Below are 24,699 nucleotides of genomic sequence, written 5' to 3' on the forward strand. Positions count from 1 at the left end.
CAACCCATCCTGTGTGACTAATACCTTCGCTGTGCTGGAGCCTCCCAGGGTAGAGGGCCTGTTATCTTGCTGGTTACTGTAGCCCCAGCATCTATCTCTAGAAGCACAGTTAGGTATTTGTTAATTAAATGAATAGATGAGCTTTTTTTCTTCCTGCCTACCCCACCAGGCTGCAGATGGAGGAGCTGGAGTGGGTGGAGGGGAGGGGAGTGAGGAATGCCTAAAACAGCCTTCTAAAAATCTATCAGTTGTTAAAATGTGCTAGCCAAAAGAATGTAGGGAAATGCTCTGTTAAGAAAAGCAAATTAGGTTTCTTTAGTGCAGGCCTTTTCAGAGCCTTTAATGGGCTGTTATTATTGTGAATCACCAAAAGGTGGGTAGAGTATGCACTGAAGGCTGAACTCACTCAACCACAGGCCTGGACTTATTTGACCACAGGCCTGGACTGACTTGACCACACTACTCTTTTTTCTCAGAGTACCATTAGTGAGGAGAATTTCATCAAATACACTTTGGGCAATGTTGGCCTAAGAGGTTCCTGGAGAATATCCCAAAAACAACTTGTAAAACAGCAACCCATGTTTGTAATTTTAAAAAATTACATGTGAATATGTGGTGTACAGTTATTTGGATTGTCATAGGATAAGGTCAGGAGACACTTAAATGTTAACATCAGTTATGGTGAAGAGCAGGAAATTTGCACTTTTTATACTAAACACTTCAGAAATATTCCAAGTGAGTGTGTAGTTATTTTTGTAATTAAAAAGTTAAATTAAAAAAAAAAACTATCCCCAAATATTATCATGTCATCACTGAAATTTTATCTTCCCATAGGCCCAGGGCCTCATTTCCTAACAACTCCTTGGGCTATAAAATGTTGCTCTTTGCTCCATGATCGCATCTAAAGTGTTTCCTGTGTCTATATCCAACAGTCAACTCCTTCGGCTTACAAAGAACCCCCTCCCCTAATTCCAGGATTCTGTTGCGTACACACAAAGTGGACAAGTATTTTGGAAAAAATGAAAACACAATTAATATTCTTTTAGCAACCTTTACTAATCTGAAATTACTTTGTTTAGTAAATTGTATAAAATACGCACCAAGCACTTCGTTTGCTGCAATTACCATGTTGGGCATATTAACATTTAAGGACTGCCTTTTTTTCCTGCTAAATCACTAATTTCCTAACTTAACTGATTAGTAAATGTAATTAAAAGTCATTCAGATTTAGTGAATGTAACACACCAGGTTTTGTTGTAATATGAGATTAAGGCAAATATTTAGAATTGGAAGAAATATTCCATCTTAGCATAAAAGAGAGTATGTGACCATTTGCTGAGTTACTGTGTGTGAGATGATGTGCACGTATTATCTTGTCTAACCTCTAAGTAACTCTGTGAAGGAGGTAGTATTGTCATCTCCATTTTACAGATGCAGCAATTGAGGCTTAGAGAGGTTAAACATCTTACTCAAGTAAAGGATTCAAAGCCAGGGTTACCTGCTTCCCCTGCCTGCTGGTCTTGGCGTCCTTGGTAGATTTAAGCAGACAAACTGAAAAAGGAAACTGAGGAAGGCTGAAAAATCCAAAATCAGCCTGGGTTGGAGTCATGCATTAGCCACCATGTTTCGGGAGGGACTGGTTCGTCAGGTTCCACAATGCACTCTGTAGCCAACTCGTGAGGATGCTCAGTCCCCCACCCCAGCGGGAGTCAGCCCTGAGTGAGCACCTCAATCCCATCCACAAGTTGGCCGCGGCCCTCTGAGTCTGGATCCACGTAATATGCACCAGCATGTAGTGAGAGACAATAAAATTCTTCCATTTCTTAATCTGACCTCTCTCATCTTCCTTCTGGTCTTACATAAGCATAAGACTGGAGGTTCCCAACGCTGGCTGCATGGAACAATCATCAGGGACACGAAGACACATCAACGCCTGGGCAGCACCTCAGGCAAATTCACTTAGAGCCTGTGGAAGTGGGGCCCAGGTATCAGCATTTCCAAAACGCTTTCCTGGAAACTGTAATGTGCAGCCAGGGTTGAGAACCCCTGGAGTCTCCGCCATGGATTTGTGGGTCATTCTGACAGAGAAGGTCTGCCAGAGATGCCTTGGTTGCACGGGATGCCACGGTTGGAATTGCGAGTTTTGTATAAAGACGTTCCCTGGTCTATTCTTTCTAGTGAAATTCTTGCCATTTTTAAAGCTATTTTCTTTTATTCCACAAATTGAATATCTTAATACACGTTAATGAATAAAACATTTTCTCAAAGTTTCTCTCAGATATCCCCAGATATTTTCTGGACTTTCAGATTCCTAGTTTTCTCCTCTTCACACGGAAATAAAAACCCAAGAAGAGAGACCACCGTCGCAAACAGCACCTACTTTGGGGGCCGAGACGGCTTCCGGAGTAGCAAAGGTGACACGTAAACAGGTCCCTGGGCCACAGTCACCCCTGCTGGGGCACCACCACTTCTGGGGGCAGACAGCTTAGCAGGAGACCGAAGTTTTCCAAGCATATGCACATTTTAGCGTTTGCACATGAAAACCTGATGTGCCCTCAGTGATTCCCTTAACAAGTTGAGAACAGTCTCAGGGCCTCACAGACCACCAGGAAGTAGAACAGGTGTTGGCTGTCCAGGGGTCCCACATCCACTTAACACCAGATTGCGCCAGTGGGCTTTGGCTCCCCTGGAACTGGCTTTTTGACATCCCAAAGGGTTAACAGCTCAGCCTCTAGCTTCCGGCCTTCCCTTCCCCAAGAAGTGCATTTTCAGTTTGGCCCCTGCCGGGGTGGAAGCAGCGCCTCACCCCAACCTTAGAGACTTGGGTCCCGCCCAGCCCCTCCCCACCTGCGGCCCTCCCACTCCAGGAATGAAGCTGCCGCTACCCAGCGTATACCAAGACTGGTTTCATCTCCTTCCAAATCCATTTTGTGTCTTAACTTCTGCCAAGGATAAAAATTAGAACGCTCACACACACATCACGCGTGTATGCGAGGACAGAGCTCGAAGTTTAAACTGAAAAAGACCAGGCAGGGAAGGGAAGGGCAGGTCGCTGATCAAAGTCGGGGCCTGGAGACTTCCCTGGGGTCTGTGTGGGCCCTGGCAAACCCTGCCTGAGGCCCCTGCTGGCTACACCCAGGGTCAGACCTGAGCCGGTGTTTGCAGCATCTCCCCTCCTGTCCCTCCAACACCCATTTCATACCACCCCAAACGCTGTCCAGGGGGCCACAGAGCAGCCGAGCTGCCCAGCACTCCACAGGCTGGAAGCAGACTCTGGTCCTCACACTTGGAGGAGCCCGTTCCTTGCCAACTCCAAAATGAATAAAAACAGTGCTTGGAATGACACGCGGGTCCTGGGGGCATAGGCGGCTTGCGGACTGCTTCTGGCCACCCAGAAAAATGGGTCTGGAGCTGGAGCCTCTGTTCTTAGACCCCTGTCCCCCCATACCCGGGTCTGCAGACACCTGAATCTGGGCACCAGGCAGAGAGCAGCTCTGACCCAGCTCTCTCCTGTCATCTCTTGCTGCTGACTTCTTCCTTCTTGGCCAAACCAGGAGTCCCTGCATTGCAGAACGATCACGCCTAACCTTTCACCCATTCAGGATCCCCCAGAGTTCAGATAATGGCCCTTTACTCAACTCTAAACCCCATCAGCTGCCCCTTTTCCTCCCCAAATGGTGAACTAAGTACTCACATCACTTACACCTGTCCATTTTGACGCATACAATCCTTTGCCTTCCAAGTCAATAAACACCTATTGAACACTCATTCAATATGAAGCTCTGTGGATCCGAAGATAAAGTTCAAGCTTTCTCTAAGAGCTCAGCATCTGGTAAAGGAGACACACAGAAACACCTCAGAGCAGCGTGGAGCAACTGAGAATCAAACCCGAGGGCCCTGGGCTGGGGTTCTTTCTTTTCCATGCTCCTGTTAGGAGGGCATGGGAAGACTGGATCACAAACTTCTTTTGGAAAAAGTACCCTTGTGGCGTCCATCCTTGTCCTATCTGCACACAGAGCAGAGTAATGAAAACAAAATAGTTTTTGTTTTGTTTTGTTTTGCGGTACGCGGGCCTCTCACTGCTGTGGCCTCTCCCGTTGCGGAGCACAGGCTCCGGACGCGCAGGCTCAGCGGCCATGGCTCACGGGCCCAGCCACTCCGCGGCATGTGGGATCTTCCCGGACCAGGGGCACGAACCCATGTCCCCTGCATCGGCAGGCAGACTCTCAACCACTGCGCCACCGGGGAAGCCCCAAAGTAGTATTTTAAAAACTCTTTTGTCTTGATAATTGTTGAATTTGGGTGATGGGTACATGGGGTTCATGACACTCTTCTTTCTGCTTTTGTGTATTTGAGTTTTTAAATAATAATGAAACTTGCTTTTTCAATAGGATGACTAGAACAAGATCATCCCAAACCTTCTCAGTCCTGCACCAACTTCCAGGACGCCCGCCCCCCCACCCCCGCCCATTGCTCCCCATGCCACCAGAGCTAAGCCAAATAGCACTGTCCGGCAGGTTTCCACGAGCGCCCAGGTTCTGGTAACGGAGGGCAGTACACCTCTCTTCAACCTTTAAAGGCTCCCTAGTGTTGGGCCAAAGAGGCAGCCCCACCCCTGAAAGGGTACTGCTGGCCGCAGCCAGAGGAGGCCCTGAGAAGCCTATCTCCTTGGTGCTCTGGCTTGGGAACCTGGACCCTGTTGGCTGCCCCCCATGCCCTCTGCTTCCTTTCTGGGTTCCCTGTCCTGGATGGGCCTTCCCCAGAACCCTGAGCATATCTCACCAATGACAGGTCCCCAGTGTTGGTGGGCTTTTCCCTGATGGCAGAACCACCCAAGTGCACAGGCTTCAGGGTCCGAGTGAAAGACCATCACTTTTCTCTGGACCTCCATTTCTCTACCTATAAAATTCCCAAACATACCGTAAGTGACACAGCTCTTTAGATAGCCAAGTTCTCCGAGAATATGGGCTCTTGGGAAGGAATTATAAATCAGCAGCTTATCTCAAAAGCCAAAGTAATAATCATCATGATGATAATGGTGACATCTAGCACCTCCTCTGAGCCAAGGGCTCTTCCAATGAGAGAAGGTAGGTAACGCAGTTCAACGTGAAATGACCTCTTGCTTGGATTTGGGAAATATTCAGAATCTAAGTTGTAAGTGTCTTGAGGGCAGCACGCATGGTGCTCGATAATCTGTTGGCTGATCAACTGAAAGGCCACTCTTTAGGGTTACAAACATGTCTTTGGGGCCACGTGGAAAATGCCTGAAGAGGCATGAACAGCACTGCTCTAGGCAAGGTTTATGGCTGGGTCTTTGGATAACCAGAAACAGCTCAGCGTGGAAGCTCAGTGACTGAAGGGAGGCTGGCTGCAGCGGGCATCGTGACTGTCAGAGGGTGGGAGACAGGTCAGAACCCCCTGCCCGGGGAAGGGTAACACACCTCATTTTGGCCGAGGTTCAGAGAAACAAGGCCTCACTGCCTTTCCCCCATCTAGACCACGGGCGTTCGCGCTAGCACTTTGGTTAGTGTCCTTGTGCAGGGAAAATGAGTTCTGCTGCCTCACACTCCATCGCAACGGGGCAGGCTGGTCCTCTTCACCTCCTGACTTTGAAAGCTGTAGAACGTAGCTGTTCAGGAGCCTCCCTGTTCCACGGCCATGGAGGCTTTTTCTAGAGAGGGGAGTCGGGCAGTGGTGGGTAAAACTGGGACCCTGCCCTGGTTTCCCACAGATTGTTCGTAGAGAAAGTGCTAGAGAAAACGCAGACTGCCCTGGAGACTTCCTTCCACCAACACTCGCTGGAGCTTCACACGTGTGGCGAGGCCACGCCGCGTTTCCCTGCACAACCTGCCCTAACAGGCGACCACGCCGCTGGGAGGTCCTGGCATGGCCCCCAACTGGACAGGATGCCATTCCTCGTACTAAAGGGTTATTTTTTTTTTTATTTTTTTTTTTGTGTGTGTGTGGTACGCGGGCCTCTCACTGCCGTGGCCTCTCCTGCTGCGGAGCACAGGCTCCGGACGCGCAGGCTCAGCGGCCATGGCTCACGGGCCCAGCCGCTCCGCGGCATGTGGGATCTTCCCGGACCGGGGCACGAACCCGTGTCCTCTGCATCGGCAGGCGGACTCTCAACCACTGCGCCACCAGGGAAGCCCTAAAGGGTTATTTTTTAATACATCACAAGGTATTTATAAACTCAGTGTTTCTGAGATTTTCCCCCCAAAATCAGGGGAAAAAAGTCCCATGCAAATGCTTTGTCAGATCATGTATTTATCTTTTGGTTTAGCAAACGTGGTCCCTGCGCCTTGACACACCCTGCCTGGCTGCACCTACAGAAGCCGGTCCGGGATTCTCCCACAGGACCTCCTGGGGGGACAGCACGTGAGGAGGTGACTCAGGAGTGAAGGCTGGATCTGGCAGGGAATATGGGTCTCACCCTCCCATGTTCAGCAGTTCTCTATCCTTAGCCTCTGCAGGCAAACTGTGACAAGGGCCAAGGCCTCCCATGTGTTGATGGTCAGTCATCAGACACAGCCTTCCAGATGCTGGAGCGAGACCCAGGAAGACAAGAGGGTGCAGGGCACACCACCCCGATTCCACAATTAACGACAAAAGCAAGGACGGCTTGCCTGTAGACGGTACTTCTCTGAAGAGTTTAAGGAGCATTCAACACTCCACTGCATTAGTGCTCACAGTCTTGGTGACACACCTGGGACAAGTACTATTAGTCTCCACTTACACAGGGTACAAGTCAGAAGAACCACTGAATGGCAGCCCAAGAGCTCTCAGCAAGTCCCTGAACAGGATACAGATGAGAGGGTGGGCTAGGCAAAGAGCAAACCAGAGGACGAGGTGGTGAGGACTGGATGACTGGCATGGAGTTTCTACCGTCTGAGAGCTGGCTTTCCAAGGAGGCCATGTCTTCTTTCTCCTTTTTACTGAACTCTGAGGCACCTGCCTGGTGTCCTTGGAAGTGAGGAGGTGCTAGCTGGCCTCAGCTCTTCGTTTACTCCACAGAGAAGCAACAGAAGCTGGGGTCTCAGTCCCTGCTCCCCAGGGTCGGAACCCTCTTCACCTAGTACACCCCTTTCCTCTCAGCCCTGGAACGTTGCAGCCTGCTTCAACCAGATGGCCCACGTGACCCCCATCCACACGCACTTCCCTTTCCTCTAACTGGGGTCCAGAGTTGGAGCCCGGCTGGAGGAGGTCCTCCTGCTCTAGTTATAAAATCCATCGTTATCCCTCATCCCCCGAGAGCCTCACCGTTTAATGACTGGTGACGGCACTGAATACTGGGGTTCCTGCCACACACACACCCGCCAAGGAATCCTCGTTTGTGAGGCTGACTGAAGAAAGAAGCACTTCCTGGCAGGGAAAACGTTCTCACTCTCTTTGTGCCTGATCAGTCTTCCTGCTTAATGACCACAAAACAAGCCCTGAAGCTCAGTGCCTCCCAGGGCTCAGCACAGACACCACTGGGGCTGAGACAGCACGGCGTGAAGGAGTGCTGCCTGCCCTGCCTGCCTGGGAGGCTCAGGTCCCCGCCGCTTGTCCAAAGCTCCAGAGCAAGTAAACCAAACTAGCGAGGAGGAAGGCAAACGGCCCGGTGCTCCTGTCTGTCTACTTAAGAGCGTGACACAAGGTCTGCACAGCCGATACTTCCAGATGTGGAACCAAAACACAGGCAGCAACCGACAGTTTACCAGCCTGGGCTGAACTCCAGTAGCACCAGCGCCAGGTGTGTCCAGTGGATGACGACAGAGGAGCAGCACTGCAGACCCGTGGGCTCTGGGCAGGTGGGTCTCAGCCCTGGCTGTGGGCTCCTCCGTTGTCAGCGCCTTGCACCCCAGCTGGATGTATGGTGTGAGGGGGCATGCCGTGGAGAAGGCCATGTTTAAAACTGGAGGAGAATGCAGGGGACACGGGTTTGTGCCCCGGTCCGGGAAGATCCCACATGCCGCGGAGCGGCTGGGCCCGTGAGCCATGGCCGCTGAGCCTGCGCGTCCGGAGCCTGTGCTCCGCAACGGGAGAGGCCACAGCAGTGAGAGGCCCGCGTACCGCAAAAAAAAAAAACCACAAAAACAAAAACGGGAGGAGATTGCTAAGTGAAAGGAGCCAACCTGGAAAGACTATATATACTGTATGATTCCAAGTACATGACCTTCTGGAAAAGACAAAATTACAAACACTGTAAAAAGAGCAGTGGTTGCCGGGGATTGGGAGAGGGAAGGAAGGAGGACCAAATAGGTGGAACACGGGATTTTTAGGCAGTGAAACTATTATTCTGTCTGATACTATAGTAATGGTGGATGTGTATCATTACGCATTGGTCAAAACCACAGGCTGTATAATGCAAAAAATAAGTCTTAATGTAAACTATGGACTTTAATTAATAACGATGTGTCAACATTGACTCATCAATTCTAACAAACACATTACACCAACGTAAGATGTTGGTAATTCGGGAAATTGGTAGGGGTGGAGGGGTATGAGTTAACTCCCTGTAATTTTCACTTAATTTTTTTCTATAAACCTAAAACTGCTTTTTAAAAAAGCCTATTAATTTCTTTCTAAGTTAAAAAAACCTGGAGGAGGAGGTTTGGACTATTCCCCAGCTCCTGAGATGCTGTAGATGTTGGGTCTGGGGATCTTGGTAGTGTAATTTCTCAGGCACGTTTGTTGTCAGCAGGAGACCTCTGGGATATCTGCCCCTATTTTTACTCTTCCTTAGCTTCTAAATCTAGAACCAAGCTAGAAATGACTGAGATGCCATTTGAAGTCAGATCTATCCCCCTCTGGGCAGACATCCAAACCTCCTATTCCTTGTATTTCAGGCTGTCAACTCTCCAATCACAGAGACAATTTCTGTCACCTGTGTGCCTACCATGGGGCCTGACTCCACCAGGCCCCCATATGTAGGGAACTGAACTAGTCTCAAATTCCTCCCGTGTTCCTCACGTCCCAGATGCAACAGAACTCTCATTCAACTGTGCAAAGAGAAGGGAGCAGCGGATGGCCAGGCACACTTAGGAAATTCCAGATGAACAGCTAGACTATAAACTTTTGATGGAGTGAGGATGCCCTGGGCTTCTCTGCAGCTCCCAGCCTGGCCTAGCACAGTGCTGGACACAAAGTCCATGCTCAGTAAACTCCTCTTGAGTGATGCAGAAGGGCCAGAGAGGCATCCATTCTCACCCTCCGCTTACAGATGGAACAGTGGCACAATGGCGCATCCACGGACATTCCTGAAGTCAGTCACCTTGAGGAAGACAGAGGAGCTGGGCTACTTCTGCTGCGGCCAAGCACACTGCTTTCCGGCTTTTATAAAACAGACACCCTCATAGTATTAGAATTCCCTGCCCCTCTCTCCCACATTCCCCCCGTATACATATACCCAGAATGCATTTTTCTTATATAAATCCTTAGGTGATGATTTCATTCTGTTTGAAACTCTTATTATACTCATTTTGAGATTCAGGAAAGACCTGTAGACTAGTAAAAAGAAAAATCGAGTACCAATTACATCCCAGAGTCTACTCCAGGCACTGGGGAGGTGGTGAGGTGCAACATGAAGTCCCAGACCCCGTGGATCTCTCCTTCTAGAGGATAAGCAGGCAATAACAAGTAGATGAGATGAGATGAGATGAACAAGTAGAGATACGTCAGGAGGTGTAACGTTGAGAAAGAACAGATTAGGTTGAAGGAAGAGAGAATGACGGTGGGAGTGTGATTTAATAAAGGGCAGTCCAGTGAGGGTGGCCACGAAGCAGACACCTGAATGAAGTGAGGGAGGGGCTGTGCAGCTATCGGGGAAGTACCTTCCAGGCAGTGGGCGAAGCCCCGGAAGGGAGGCTGTCCTGCTTAGGCAGAGGAGCAGCAAGGAGGCCACTGAGGCTGTGGAGCGGACAGGGGAGGTGAGGGCACTGACAGTGTGTGGCATTTTCTCTGCATGAAAGCAAACCACGCACAGTGTTGAGCAGAGAACTGACCTCGCCTGGCTCCTCTTTTGGAAGCTGACGCTGACTTCTCCATGGAGAACAGACTGCGGGCAGGGAGGTCAGGGCTGGGTGGAGGCAGGGAGAACACTTAGGAAGCTACTGCAATAGACCAGGTAAGAAATGCTGCTGGAAGACAAGGATGGTGGGAAGTTGCAGGATTCTGAGTACATCTTAAAAATAAAGCCAACATCATTGGCCAGCTTAAAGTGGAGTATGAGAGAAAGAACAGAGTCCAAGGTGACTCTCGGGTTTGGGGCCTAACCAGTAGAATGGAATATGCTGAAGCAGGGAGGAAGCAGAGGAGAAAGCTGGGTGGGAGCTGTCTTCCCAGGGACCGGGCCTAAAGACTGGTACCTACGGGGGCACCTGGGGCAAACCTTGCCCCACTGTGGACTCCTCTCTTTCCCCATCTTCTCATTCCCTGAGCCAGTGGGGGGTTCCATCAGTGCAGCCTTCCACCTACTCCTCTTTCCAGCTGCCCAATCCCCTGATAACTCTCCTTCCAGTCCATTTTTCTTTCCTTTCTTTTCCTATTAACGGCCACCTTCTCCTGAATGTTCACAATGCATTTTGTGCGCTTTATATGCAGTATCTTGCTTTCTCTTTGCAACAACTTTAAGAAACTAGGGTTTCAGAGTGGAGGTGACTAGCCCAGGGTCATACGCCTACCACCTGGCAAAGCTACGTTCAAATCCAGGCCTGTCTGGTTCCAAAGCCCGCCCTTAACCAGGATGCCACACCATCTCCAACCTGGAAGTGGCCCCAGAGACATGGCTCCCTCCTGCAACAACCGTCTTTCTCCAGCACTTCCCCCTTTTTCTAATAAGATTCACTCCAAACCTCTGCTCTCTCAGACGGGGTCACCCCAACTCTCCTCAGACCTCTCTCAGGAACAGTGCGAACCAGGATCCTCTTGCCACGAGAGCTTTTCTTCTCTCAAGTCCTGCCAGACCCTGAGGCCTTCACTGTCTCTTCCCACAAGAGAGGGAAAAGCAGCTTATCTGGCAATAGGATGTAACTGCCTTCAGTTCAGGCCTCTGCTCTTAGAAAACAAACACAGCCACAGAAGCAGATGCAGCCCTTGTGCCTAGACTCTGACCTCTGGCCAGTTCCCTCAAATGTCTTATCTCCCAACTCATCTTGGGTGAGCACAGATGCCAGAGGCTTTTGAGGTGGGCAGGAACCTTCTGCATCAAAAGTGTTCCCTTGTGCCGTGTCTCTGCATCCACATAGTGCCCTGAAAAGGCAGCTTGCGAGGATGGGGAAAGAGAGACTCAGAGAGTTTCCATGATTTCCTCTGGGTTACCCAACTAGTTGGTCACATAATTATATCTTAAACCCAGGTATCCTATACCCACCCCGCCACACACACACGCAAAGCCAGAACATCCTGGCTTCAGGCTTTCCACATCTGTTAAAGAAAAACAAGGAACTGAGGGCAACTCCATGCTCATGGCAGCCAAATCTCCCCACTCTCTGAAGCCAGCTGGGAGGCTCGGTTTTGCTCTGCAGGTGACGGCCCGTAGCATTCTTTCTGCTGGCTGCCCTGTATTTGCCTGGAAGGTACCATCTCCTGTCAGTTACCTGTCTGTCGAAGTTGCTACTTCCTTCCCCAGGGTATTTTTCTGCACAAGCTACCACTTCTCCTGACCAGGAAAAGCGCCTGCTGGGCAGAACGCCTTCTCCCCCCTCCCCCTGCCGAGGCTCAGAGGACCCTGAGCAGACTTGCAGAGGCCCAAGGAGCACGTGGATCCAGCCGGCACCTGTAGTGGGAGCAGAGACTCAGACAGCCAGTTCAGATGATGTCCCAGGGCGAGCAAAAGCCGGGAGACACGTTCCAAGAGGAGACCCAAGACAGAGGCAGCTTTCAGCACTGCCTACGAAGTCAGACATCATCTGGGCCTCAGGACCCAGCCTCCCTCAGGCTGCTGCTGTGGAACCACTCAAAACCTTCCGGCTGTGGCCCCAGTTTTCAATTCATGTCTCTTAAGGCAAGTCTCATAAAGGCCGCCACCTGCCCCTTGCACTGTTAGTTGCAAAAGAAACAGTTCTCCCAAGCTAAGGGGGCTCTACTTAGAGAGACTGAGAGGGGAGATTGTCTGGATACTTTTTTTTCCTCAAAGCCCGAGTTTTGGAGTCAGCAGCCCTGCCATGAAATCTTGGTAAGCTGCCACTTACCAGCTGTGAGACCAGAACAAGTCCCTGCAATTATTTAGGCTTCAGCTCTCTTATCTGCCCAACAGGATCATGCTGCCCATCTTCACAGGACTGCTGGGGGGTTGCAGGGACAGTGCTCACGGGGCTCAGCGCAGGGCCTGGCACACAGTAGGTCTCGCTAAATGGCAGCTCTCGTTCTCCCCGTCATCAGAAGGACGACGGAGGCGGGTGCAGCTGCCTCTCTGGCACTGGGATCTGCCGGTCTCGGCCTTCTCGGCCTGCCCTTCGGGTCCACAGCTGATTCCCTGAGAGGGTAAGGGAATGAAGGGCACGGGAACGTCCGTGACGGAGGGCACCTGCTGCTCGTGTGTGCTCACCCTCTTGAGGGAGAATCACCGCATACATTGTAAGGCTTGGTTTGTAAAATCCGGGGAACAAAAATGAACTCCATCACAATACTGCTTTCAGCGACCTGTTCTGTCCTTTTCAAGCACACTCGGGACCTTTGTGGTGTTTCAGTGACGGGGTTGGCTGCCAACCTTCTTGTTCCCCTTTGGTGAGGAGAGCTGAGCTCCCCACCCCTCCCATTGTTGAAGACCACCCAGTGAAACGCGCTGGCAAGCTGCCACCGTCCAGGCAGGCGAGAGCCGGGCCTGACGACCCAGCCTCCATCTCTGCAACAGAAGGCTACAGAACGACAGGCACCTGACTGCGGGGCTTTCACCTGGAGCCGACGCGGCCTTCACGACGGCCAGACCACCAGCGCTGTCCAGAAAGGGCTGCAGGCGATTGCTTGGAAGGCCTGTGCATTGCAAGAGACATTAGATTCTAACCCTTGGCTGTAACACAGCAGATTTTTATGTAACTTGTTCACTACAAGACATCTGTTCATAACGACACAAGTACACAGCCGTGAATTTCCGTCACTTTACGTGGTCTCACCTGCAAAAGTGGGTACTGTGCTGACTGACTGCGTGATGAAATCCCTCACGCGGGCGCAAGTACGTAAAAAAGGACAAGGTACCGTGACACCTCTGTGGGACGACAGTCAACAGGCAGAAAAGCAGACAGCCAAGTCGGGGGGTGGCGGGGGAGATGCTCTGTGAAGCAATTAAGAGCAGCCTCTGCTTCCACAGAAAAGTAAGAAACCCAGAACCCCCCAATTTTCCTCTCCAATTAACTGTGACCCATACCTAATAGACCTGCTGGGATTGCAATGTTAGGTAAGTTCAGACTAGTCAAGGCACTTGGCTGGGACTATTCTGGAAAAATATTGGCAGGCCGGGAGACCTGCGGAGTGCTCTCTTCGAGAGTCCAATTCCAGCCCAGCCTCCAAGGCCAACCAGTTCTACACACCCTTCTCCTCTTACCTGTAGCTCCCATCCTGTGCGACAGCCACCTCGTAGCAGCCAAGGAGGGTCCTGGGCAACTGGAGAGCCCAGCAACTTTTATTTGCCCCTAAAATAAACGTCTTCTCACTTGTTACTCTGGGAATAATTTCAGAGCCAAGCAAACCTACCCCAGACAGCAGAACAAAGGGCAAATGGAATTTAAAAGTGAAAAGCTGAATTCAGGCATGTGTTTCTAGCATTCTCAGCTAAAATCTGACCTGGCTGAGAAAGAAAAGATCACAAATTTCTCCTTTTTCCCCTGAAAGCTACTCAGTAACTGCTTTTAGAAACTTGTCAAAGACTCGCATTTCTGAGGTTCTGTATTTAATGCAGAGATTCCAGTTTGTTTGGGTTTTTTTGCGGTACGCGGGCCTCTCCCGTTGCGGAGCACAGGCTCCTGACGCGCAGGCTCAGCGGCCATGGCTCAGGGGCCCAGCCGCTCCGCGGCATGTGGGATCTTCCCGGACCGGGGCACGAACCGTGTCCCCTGCATCTGCAGGCGGACTCTCAAACACTGCGCCACCAGGGAAGCCCCTCCAGTTTTTAACTTTACTAAAATTAAAAAAAATCACTCTGAACTTGAAATCTCCTGTCTTAATACTTAATACTTCAGTCTATTATCTGCTTAGGAAAAGTAAGTTTGCAGGGAGAAAATAATGAACAACATACGGGCAGAGGTAAAAGAACGTTTCAGTCCTGCCAGCCCCATCGCTGCCTCTAGGACTTAGCCTGAGAGGCTCCCAGGCTCTCCTCCTTCCAGGAGCCTTTCTTCATGACCCAGTCCAAGCACTTTCACACTGGAGTTTGCATTGCCGTGCCCTGCATGTCCCCTCCCCTCAGTCATGGAATTCTGGAGGCGTGGGCTCCGGTATTGATATTGAGCACACAGCGAGCGCTGAATAAAAGCTTGTTGAAAGGATGTAGGCTCCAACCTACAAATGAGTCATCACCCTCATCTTGTCCAATGCTGTCCAAACTCATTTTGGAGAAGAATAAACATTTCTTTTCCATATTTTCTGCTGCTCAGCTCCTTTTGGATGATTTTTTATTCAACCCATAAATGTACTTTCCCGTTACTAACTAGGAGAACTAGTTGAGACTTTCCTCAACGTTTTCTCTGGCAACCAAGTTAAGGTGACTGTGTATCATTGGCTCTGATCTTTCTCCTACCATTTCCTCTTACTGCCCAATAACCCTGTCCCAAACATCAAAGGCCTTCTTTGAAGATAAGGCCAAATCCACCATTAGGAAAAGAGAAACTATTTCCTAACTTTATTTCAGAAGATGGTATGACACGGAATCCCTCTGGGTTTTGTGAGATAAACACAGCCCAGTACATCAGATGAGAAGGCATTTGCTGTAATACCATTGGTAGACACATAAACACAGGACTTTCCTCATCCAAACCTAAGCAGGACTTTTCCACAGCAGTCTTGGGCTCCAAATCCACAGTAAATGGTTTATAACCAACATGTTGAACAGAATTTGCCACAGGGAAAGGGGGGTGACGTGGTCACACCAGGGGAAAGAGGTCACCACAGGCTCTGACTATAAGACTATCCGAGCTGAACTAGAACCAACTTGTTTAGTTCAGATTCCATTCAAAACTGGACCCTTTCAATACTGAAGGATGGGAAACACTCTTATCTTCAAGCAGAAACATAAAACATGAAAATATGACTGACCCAATAGGCTAGAGATATTAGACTATGGGCAGAAAACCTCACCTGCTTCTTCTACTTCATTGCTGATACCCTCAGACGGTGTGAATGTTGACAAGACTTCATGGGTCACGGGTTCCAGGAAGCTTGTTCTGGGCCTGAGGAAAAAGAAAGTGTCTCAAACAAAATAAATAAACACTTTGAAAGTATTTGCTTTTTATAAGGTACATTGCTATAAACCAGAGTAATTCCTTATTAGTCCATTTTACAAATAAGAAAACAGAGAAAAAGCAGTTTTTCTAAACCACAGGCTTCCTTAAATCTCCAGTTACCTGGCCTCTTGCTAGAAATGAACTGAACAGATGAAGGACAATGATTACATTGAAAACAGTCTGTTGCTCTTACAAAACCATTACCTTTGCATCCAGTGGTCCATTTTCACCAATATTCACCAAATATCTGTTAAGAACACATTATCAGCAGCCCTCATACGAAGTAAGGTGGGTTAACAGGGAAGGGGTTGGGGCTGGGGCTGGTAAGGCAGCAGCAGGAGTGAATCCCTTCCAAAATCAAGGGTCGGCTAATAGATGGGTCCAGCTGGAGCAGAAGGGTTCTATCAAGGTAATATTATTAAGAGATGAGACAGAGCCACATGTGAAAGGGCGAAGAAATTTAGATTGTAAGCTTAGACTCGGGGATTAATTTATGGGACTGATGGACGATGGGCGTTGGCGGGGCGTGAGGGTAGGGGGGTGATGGGTAGACAGTGGGGAGTCCAGCCATGTGTCAGCAACTGTCAAAGGCATGAAGAAGCATGGTGGTGGCAGAAATGGAAAAGATGGTAGGATGGCGGAATAATAAAAGGAAAGGCAGGAGAGACTGGGCAAGCTTGGGGAAGGAGCTAACTCAGTGGTAATGGAGATTTAGTGAGCAATTAGCTCAGTGGATTGAGTCAGTGTGAATGGAGTCCACAGGCAGAGCCAGGGGTCCAAGCCAAGTTTCCTAATCCTCAGGGCAGTGCCACTTGAGATGGATCCTTTAAGTCTTACTTCCCGATTCCACCTCCCCTTCTCTACCCATTTCCAACCCTGAGGGCTCCAAGGAGGCAAGAGCCCTATTTAGGAAGGCTTTTTGTAAACATGGGTTTCTAGATGAAAAACAAATACCCTCTTCCATCCCACCCTCCAGCCCCAAATATTTGATCCAGCCTCATAAATGATGAAAATATTACATGTAAAGGCTCCACGTGGGAGCATTCTCAGGATTTAGGCTGTTCCCAGCAATAGCAAAGTGGTTGGATATACCTGCTCCCTACGAGTCTTTGGTCAAAAGTGTAGAGCTGCTTCAGGGCTGTCTGACTACAAGAGTCTTTACTTTTATTGGAGCTATGTGAAAAGTATGTATGCACGTGGATGAACAAAAACAGTTACAGTATGGCAATGTGGGTAACTTTAAAACACATTTTTTTTATTAGTAGTAGATGCTTGTGCAAAAAATAAAAATTGGGAGGGGAGGGTCATTTGGAGAACCATCCTGTGACTAAGAAAGCTTATTTTCTTGGGACAAAGAAGCTCCCAGTCTGGGGTCTGATGTGCTATAAACTTTTGCTGAATTGAAGTATGGAGATGACAATAAGTTCCATATGTTAAAGTAAATACACTTTAAAAAATGTCAAATCACTTTCTTTTCTCTCCCTCCCCAATTTCCATCCACCCTCCTCCTTATTTTCACAGATAGCAAGAAGGCTTGGGGTTTGGAGGAAAGAAAGCAAACTCCCAATGTACAGTATCTTCTGGTGCCAGGTTAATACTTTCTTACTCAGAGGACAGAAAGTACTGGAAGCAATTATCTGGTGCACTTGGGTCCTCTTCAGCTTCTATCCGCTTGTTTAAAAGACACAGAAAGGAAAACCCTTATTCGTTAACCATACTGGTGACTCTGTGGAAATCTGAACTCAGAACCCTAGGGTCCCATGGAATATTGTGACCACCAGGTTCACTTCTCACCATCCTTGCTTATACCCTGGGGATCCCTGGGGAAGTCAACTGAATTATCTCATGAGTAAAATCTCCTACTCCTTCTTAGGGTATGGAAACCACAGATAAGTTGCTGAAGAGAGCTAGGAGCCCAAACATTTGAAAGAGCATTTCAAAGAAAGGAAAATCTCTGGACCCATTTGGAGGATGTAAAGGAACAAAAATCACCCTCTTATTCAAGTTGGCCAACCGATCAACAGCTAAGCAGGGTTCCCTCTATCCCACCACAACCCCATCCCAACTGTGGTCAAGGAACCAACTATCCTGGACTCTATCAACTTCCTCTCCTCAGTAAAGCCAATGCTGTGGCTTGGGCAGTTTCTCCTGAGAAGCTGTTTCTTGCAGTGTTCCTCTTCTGAGATCTCTTGACAGAGGATGAACGAGACAGTGTCTGACATCTCAATCCTCAGATTTCATAGGTGTAGACAGTCTCCGGCCTCCTGAAGGGCCAAACTTTAAGCAATAGTTGGGGGCAGGCAATGTCAGCAAAGCGGCAACTCTTACTTCTTTCATTTTCCATACACTCGTTCCAAAAACTCATCCTGCAGGAAAATCATAACTCCACTTCTGTTTTCACCCTGCCTCTGTCCCACTGACCCCAAGGTGCTTCAAGATTACCATGGGAACCTTCTAGATTTCAATTATGAAACCATTAAAAAGTACCAATCATAAGACCTCAGAAACGTTACATACCTCAAAATGGCCAAACTCTTGCCTCAGATTCACTTTAAGTTCAGAAAACAGGTTGGACAGATGTATGGGGGCATCCGTCCCCACCTTAGTCCAAGGAGACTGTTTAAATACTGTCACGCTGCCCTTGAGAAAATGGAGATTGATTTATTGACTGTAACCAAAGAGATGAGAAACCATCACAGGGCTAGGCTGCCTGCTTAGGGCCCAATTGTGGAATAAATCAGAAATGTTTGTGCATTCAAGAATTTTGAAAATTTCATTCATTCAATGGCCAGTGTTTGCAAGGTTCTGGGTGATAAAGATCTAGGTGACCAATGTGAGCTGGGTACAAGGCACTTGGAGGTGGCACAAGGGCCTGAAACCACAACATACTTTTCACTCAGTCCATTCAAAGAGGTAACTCTGGGTCAAAAACTTATGCAAACCCATTTGAACTTGCTGAGAAGGGATGGGGGAGAGGCAGAACACCCCACCACGCCCAGAAAGTGCCTGTTTAGGATCGCTGGTGTGTGGTTTGGGTATTCTTAGCTCTACTGCCACATCTCTGGAAGCACACAACAACCTTTCAAGTAACACTGCCACTGCAATCCCATACCCAAAACAAAACTAAGCAAACAGATCCCTAGGGCTCCTTAAACTCCACCAGGTCTGCCTGCACCCCCAGCCCTCAAAATCCTCCTACCATCTGGAAGAGCAAACTAACACTGGGCACCCTGAAAGTTAAGCAGAGCCTTCAAAAATCCAGCAGAAAATTCTTCCTGGGTTCCTTGCCCTTCTCCACAGCCCCTTCCCACCTGTTCCAAAGGATCATTTCCCAACCTCTCACAGTTACACCAACAAAAACCCCCAAGAGAACAACCCCAGGAGGACCTCTGGACACTCTCACTTCAGCCTCGGCCCTTCCACCCCTCTAGCGGGGGATGCTTTTCTGGGACTGTTTTGCACCCGGTCCGTTCGGTCCCTCATTTGGGTTTAGTTTTTTTTTTTTTAATTTTTAAAATTTATTTATTATTATTATTTTTAAACTCCGAGACGGTAAACCCTCACCCCCTAAGAGGCCAAATGGGTGTGCGGTGGTGCTGTGTATTTGCCGACCCCTTGTGGGTTTCTCCCCAGAGCCCCGCGCTGGGAGCCGGAGACCGGTGTCAACCTCCGGGGAAGTTTGGGAGGCTCTCCGGGCCCTTCTTCCACCGGGAAGCTTCCGGGAACGACCGTCCAGACCGCACCCGCACGGAACGAGATGCGGCGGCCCCGGGCCTGGAGGCGGCCACCCGGCACCCCGCCGCCCGCCTCGGCCGCAGCCCCCCGCCGGAGCCCGCGGGCCGAGCGCTGGGACCCGCTCCCGCCGCCGGCGCGTCCCCACCAGCCACCCGCCGGCGCTTCCTCGGTATCGCCCGGCCTGCGGCCGCCTCCCGCCCCCTCCCCTCCCCAAACCAACAAATAAACACAACTTTTTATGAAAAGAAAACAAACTTCAGCGACGTGACTCACCTCTGGTGCAGCCGGCTCCTGGGAAGGGTGACCCGGGGCCCGGGGGCGCGGTGGGCGCAGAGAGAGCCACACAGCCCGGTGCCGCACGGACACACAACCCGCACAGTGACACCCAGGGACACACAAAACGGGAGAGCGGCGGCCGCGGGAGCAACAAAGGAGCCCCGGACCGAGAAGCTGCGGGCCGGGGAGGGAGAGCGCGTGCGGGTGCGTGCGGCTGCGGCGGGCGTGAGTGTGAGTGTGTGTGCGCCTGTGTAAGTGTGAGTGTGCGAGTGCGCTCGCGGCGGCTGACACCGGCGGGCCGGGGCTCAGGGTCCCTGCGGCAGGAAGCGGGGGCCGCGGCGGCAGCAGCGGGAGGACAAGGCAGGGGGCGCCGCGCCCTGCGCACCCGGTCCCTCCATATGGAAGAAGCTTTTTTGGATGACTGAACTCGCAAACAATTCCTTCTTTTGCTTCTGCCTAGGAGCCTCCCATTACCGCCCGAGGAGGGGGAGGGGGGAAGAGGAGGCGGGGAAGAGGGGGAGGAGCAAAGTGGAGCAAAGAAAGTCTTGGAAAGGAAGCTGGGAAAAAAAAAAAAACAGTACCCCCAAACTCAGTTTTTCTCCTAATACCCATTTTTCTTTCTGTTGCGCCTTAGTCCCGTGCTCTCCCCAAACTTCACTTTCTTTCCGGTACCAAAAGCAAAGTCCTCCGCCTTTCTCCCACACCCACGGGCTCCCCGGAACCCCCATTTCTCTTTAGCTTCACCTCAGACCCTTGCTCTGCTACGCTATCCTTCCCTCCTTTCGCCCAGTCTCTTCTCCCCAAGTCTTTTTCTGACACTCCCCCCTTCTTAATGGTCTCCTTCATTCTGCAAATGATTGGATAAATCATTAAAAGTAAACTGTTGTTAAACGCGCCCCTAAATGCCCCCAAAATGGGGCAGCGGCTGTCGAGAAATTTATAAGGAAACCACAGCCCCAATGCTACCTCCCCGCGACCGACCCACCCGGTGGGTCGGGGAAGGGAGGGTTCGCCGCGTCCTCCTCCGTTGACAGCGCCCTGCCCTGACCTCCATTCATCATCCCAGGATGGAAGAGCGAGGAAAAGGATGGGGGGTGGGGAGGCGAGGGAGGGGTAGCGGCCACAGAGAAAAGTTAGTTACGTCCTTGTGCGCGTGTGCGTGTTAAGCCCTCCCTTTAGTGTTGGGCAGAAAAGCATTCAGAGTAGCGGTTCTCAAACTTGAGCTGCATCAGAACCCTCTGCAGGCTTATTAAAACATAGGCTGCAGAGCTCCACGCCCAGAGTTTCGGCTTCGGTAGGGTCTGAGGTAGGGCGGAGAATTTGCATTTTTAGTAAGTTCTCAGGTGGTGCTGATGCTGTGTGTCCAGGGCCACGTTTTAAAAACTACTTTTCCACGGTGTTGAGAAGTCAAGCACGTACTGAGTTGGTGGCAAATGGGTCCCCTTCTTAATCTGTAAGTGATGAAACATAGTGAAGGGTCATCCAGTCCACACCCTTATACCGAGGCTGAGGAGACCGAGACCCAGAAGGGTTAAGGCAGGCGTTCGCTGGAGTTTGTGCCAAAGTGGGAAGGAACCGTTCTGAAAGTGGACAGGCAGGCAGGGAGTGGGGAGAAGGAAGGTGCCGCCTCCTTTATGGCAGGAGAGCCGCACTGGGAGGCAGCAAGCTACCATGTGGCTCTGAGAAAGTCACCTAACCTTTTTGGGCCTCAACTTTATTTTCTTCAGTTTCTCATCAGTAAAAATGCATACTTTACACCAAGTATATGATTTTAATTGAACCTGAATCCAAAGATGTTTAAAAGGGCAACACAAACATCCTTTAATCAATATGTTGTACTATTTTTTTCTCATGCTTTTGGAAATCCAGGCATGAGCCAGTTTCTTTATTGATGTATCTGGAACGTTCAGCTCCACGTGCCTGGATTCTTGGGTCTGTCCCCAGGGGAAAGTGGAGAAAGGGGACGATCCATTTTCAACAAGGTGAAAAAGACTATATACTCCTTCCTTGAACTATGCACTTGTATTCTTTCCACTCCTTTCTTCTCCAGTTCCCTCCCTCCCCACTTTCCTTCTCTTAATCTCCAACATTCTCCCCCTAACATTCTCCAAGGCCTATTTTTCTCTCCACTCAATGCCCATATCAGCTTCCACCTTCTTACCGTCCTCCTCTAGGGCACAACTCACGAGTACAGGCCTGGGGCCCATCCTGAGTACAGAACTCTCAATTTCCCAAGGGAATGGGCCAGCCAGCCTTCCACTGCAGTGAAAACACTCCCTCTCCCCAGAGCCCCCAGCAGAGTATTGAGCTGTCTGTTTTTCAAAAATGACTCCAAGTACCACTCTCACTGATAATGTGGGATACCAATGAGGAACCTATGCATGAAACGCTCATATTGATTCTTCTATATTCTTTTATATACTATTCATGGATCAACATCTCAAAGATGTCTCTTACCCCTTCCCATTGTCTTCTTCCAAAGACTTTCCCCAGGACTCTTGATTCCCTCCATTCTGGCCTTTGGGTGTCCCCTATACCCTGAGTCAACCAGTCAGAGCGCAACAGAAAACAAAGAAGGTTGAAGTCCTTACCAACATTATTTAGCCAGGAGAAAGACCCCAGGGCCTGTACTTCCCTCCATCCCAGGCTGCTCGTGGCGTGGCGCTGCTCATCTTTCCCACAGAGTTCAGACAGAATGCAGATCACAGCCTAACCGAGAGGACTTAATTCTGCCGCAGCGCCAAGCACACTGTTGGCAACTCACACGTGTTTATTGTTTTTATGGCTCTTTGTATTAACATAATTGCGTTTATTATTATTACCCCTGTAAGGACATTGTATCTCTGAACTCCCTTTGCCTGGAGCAAGTTCCTTGCCTAATTCTCCCTTCCCCTCTTTATTAGTTTCCCTATCACTACCATCCCTACCCCCCTCTAACCGCCCAGCCGTCTCAAAACAGAGTGTGGGCTTGTGATCGGGTGCTCTCTGCTACTCTCCACTTTGCTCATGGTGAATCCCTCTGGTGTTTTGCTTCCTTGGGGGCTATCTGGGCCTCTATCAAGAAAGCAGCATTTAGTATGGAAGTCACATTTATTATGTGAAGTCACATTTATTATGTCACGTTTATTATGTTGGGGGTGGGTAGGCAGGGATTGTAGATCCATATAAGTTGCCTATCACGAAACTGTGCAGAGTGAACTGGAAGGAATCGCAGTGAGTGACATGAAGAGAGGATGCTCCCTCCTTAGTGTGTTATAGACACTCCATTTGTATCATATGGACAGGGGGCCCCTTGGTGGTGAAGGATATCTGGAAAGAATTGTGCTGAGAAAATTACTAACACTTAGGCAAAGAGAAACAGGGACTTGATAATCTCCCCTCTGTTTTAATATAAATCTGTTTTCCTCATTATAAAATATGTTCATTGAAGAAAATTTAGAAAATATGGAAAAGCGCAAAGAAGGAGGAAATTACCTTAATCCCACTACCTACGGGTAACAATGTTAACAGAGTGTTTTCTCTAGTCATTCTTCTTGTTTTTGTTTCTCATCATACAAATCCATAGTTCATCTTCACTGAGTATATGATTTTAATTGATCAGAACTGGAAGATGTTTAAAAGGGCAGCATAAATGGATACTTTTGTTCAATATTTTGTATTTTTTTCTTATGCATTTGGTAACTTAGGGGTCAGTTTCTTCACTGATTCATCTGGTACTTTCACATTTTGTAAAATTGTGTTCACTGTAAACACAGGTTTTGATCCTACTTTTTAAATTTAACATTGAAATGTGATTATTTTCCCCATGTCATTAAATCTTCTCCAAAGTTCAACTTAAACAGCTGTGTGCTATTCAGAGAGGTTGTTATTTATTCAACCATTCTCCTATTGTCATGTATTTAGATTATTTCTATTTTTATTATGATCATGCATCACAGTTGACTAAACATCTTGTCATAAATCTTTATTTATAATTCTGATTATTTCCTAAAGGTGAATTCCTATGAGTAGGAGTTTTGGATCAACGGACAGAACGTTTCAAGGGCTTTTGGCTGCTGTTGCAAAACTGTCCTGTCGTGGCTCCAATATATATTTTCATCTCTCAGATCGCCACAACAATGAGATCATCAGATACAAGGCTCCAAGTGGAGACTTGATTGAATTGTCCACTTTGGATGACTACACAGATAAAGAAAACAACTGCCAATATTCACTACAGTGGAGACAATGCTCAAGTGGGAAGGGTGGAACAGTAATTTCTTACTATGTGAGCTCAGTTATATTTATGAACTTATTTAACCTTCCCAACAACCCCCTGAGAAATAAACTAACATTTATTGAGCACTTACTGCTCACAGCCTCTGTGCTGGATTCTGTGTGTACGTGTGATCTCGAATCCCCACAGCAACCCTTTCCCGTAGGTTTCATTATCTCCATTTTACAGATATGGAAACTCAAGTAACTTGCCTAAGATCCCTAGCAACTAAGTGGTGGTACTAATTCTGAAACCTGGGGTTTTTCAAGTGCAACCTATGGTTTCCCTGCAGCTGTTTCACGAGTTACAGGCTTCTTAGTGGAGTAAGAAAGGCACATTAAGAAGATGCTTGAATTTTGTCAAGCCATTAAGGAATCTTTTGTGGGCTTCCAGATGACTGTTTTTTTTAATAGGACATCCAAATACATTCAAAGAGCTAAGGTGACTTACTAACTGTAATTAATAAAAGAGTCCAAGGATTGTATACCTTAAGAGAATGCTGTTCTGATGTATGAGTTAAGATATCTAGATTAAAGACTAGATATTAAAATTCACAGTACTAACAATAATAAGAAAACTGGCTTTTGTATACATTCTTATTCCCAAAGCTAATGTTTGGATAAAGACTTTTTATCCTGATCAGAGGTGCTAGAAATAAAATATTTGTGCGTCCAACTTCCTAGTTTCAAATTCTAGCTGTTGAATGTATAGTTTTTATTTATTAAAGAAATATCTGAAAACATTTTCAAAATAAATGCAAAACTTAATTCATTAATTTATTATGAGGAAAATTAGGGAATTCCCTGGTGGTCTAGCGGTTAGGACTCTGCACTTCCACTGCAGGAGGCATGGGTTCGATCCCTGATTGGGGAACTAAGATCCCACGAGGTGCATGGCACAGCCAAAAAGAAAAAAAATAAAAAGGCAAATTAGCCCTCATTTGCTCTTTAGTGGGCCATTAACTAGCTATCTGAGTTGGCCTACCTCTCCATGCTGGTTATCACAAGGGCTGCC

The 24,699-nt window shown here is 48.7% G+C and overlaps 1 protein-coding gene across 3 annotated transcripts in view; it reads right to left on the bottom strand.

Annotated features, from left to right (window-relative positions):
• BOC (BOC cell adhesion associated, oncogene regulated) overlaps positions 1–19,476 on the bottom strand; it is a 79,710-nt gene extending 60,234 nt beyond the window's left edge. For all 3 annotated transcript variants that reach the window (XR_009540765.1, XM_060150606.1, XM_060150605.1), the window contains exons 1-2: positions 19,428–19,476; positions 15,274–15,365 (exon numbers count right to left, since the gene is read on the bottom strand). The gene's annotated coding sequence lies outside the window, so the exon portion shown is untranslated. The remainder of the gene's footprint in view (positions 1–15,273; positions 15,366–19,427) is intronic.
• Positions 19,477–24,699: the final 5,223 nt, after the last annotated feature.

This window comes from Lagenorhynchus albirostris, chromosome 5 (genome assembly GCF_949774975.1).
Source record: "Lagenorhynchus albirostris chromosome 5, mLagAlb1.1, whole genome shotgun sequence".
Classification (NCBI taxonomy): Eukaryota; Metazoa; Chordata; class Mammalia; order Artiodactyla; family Delphinidae; genus Lagenorhynchus; species Lagenorhynchus albirostris.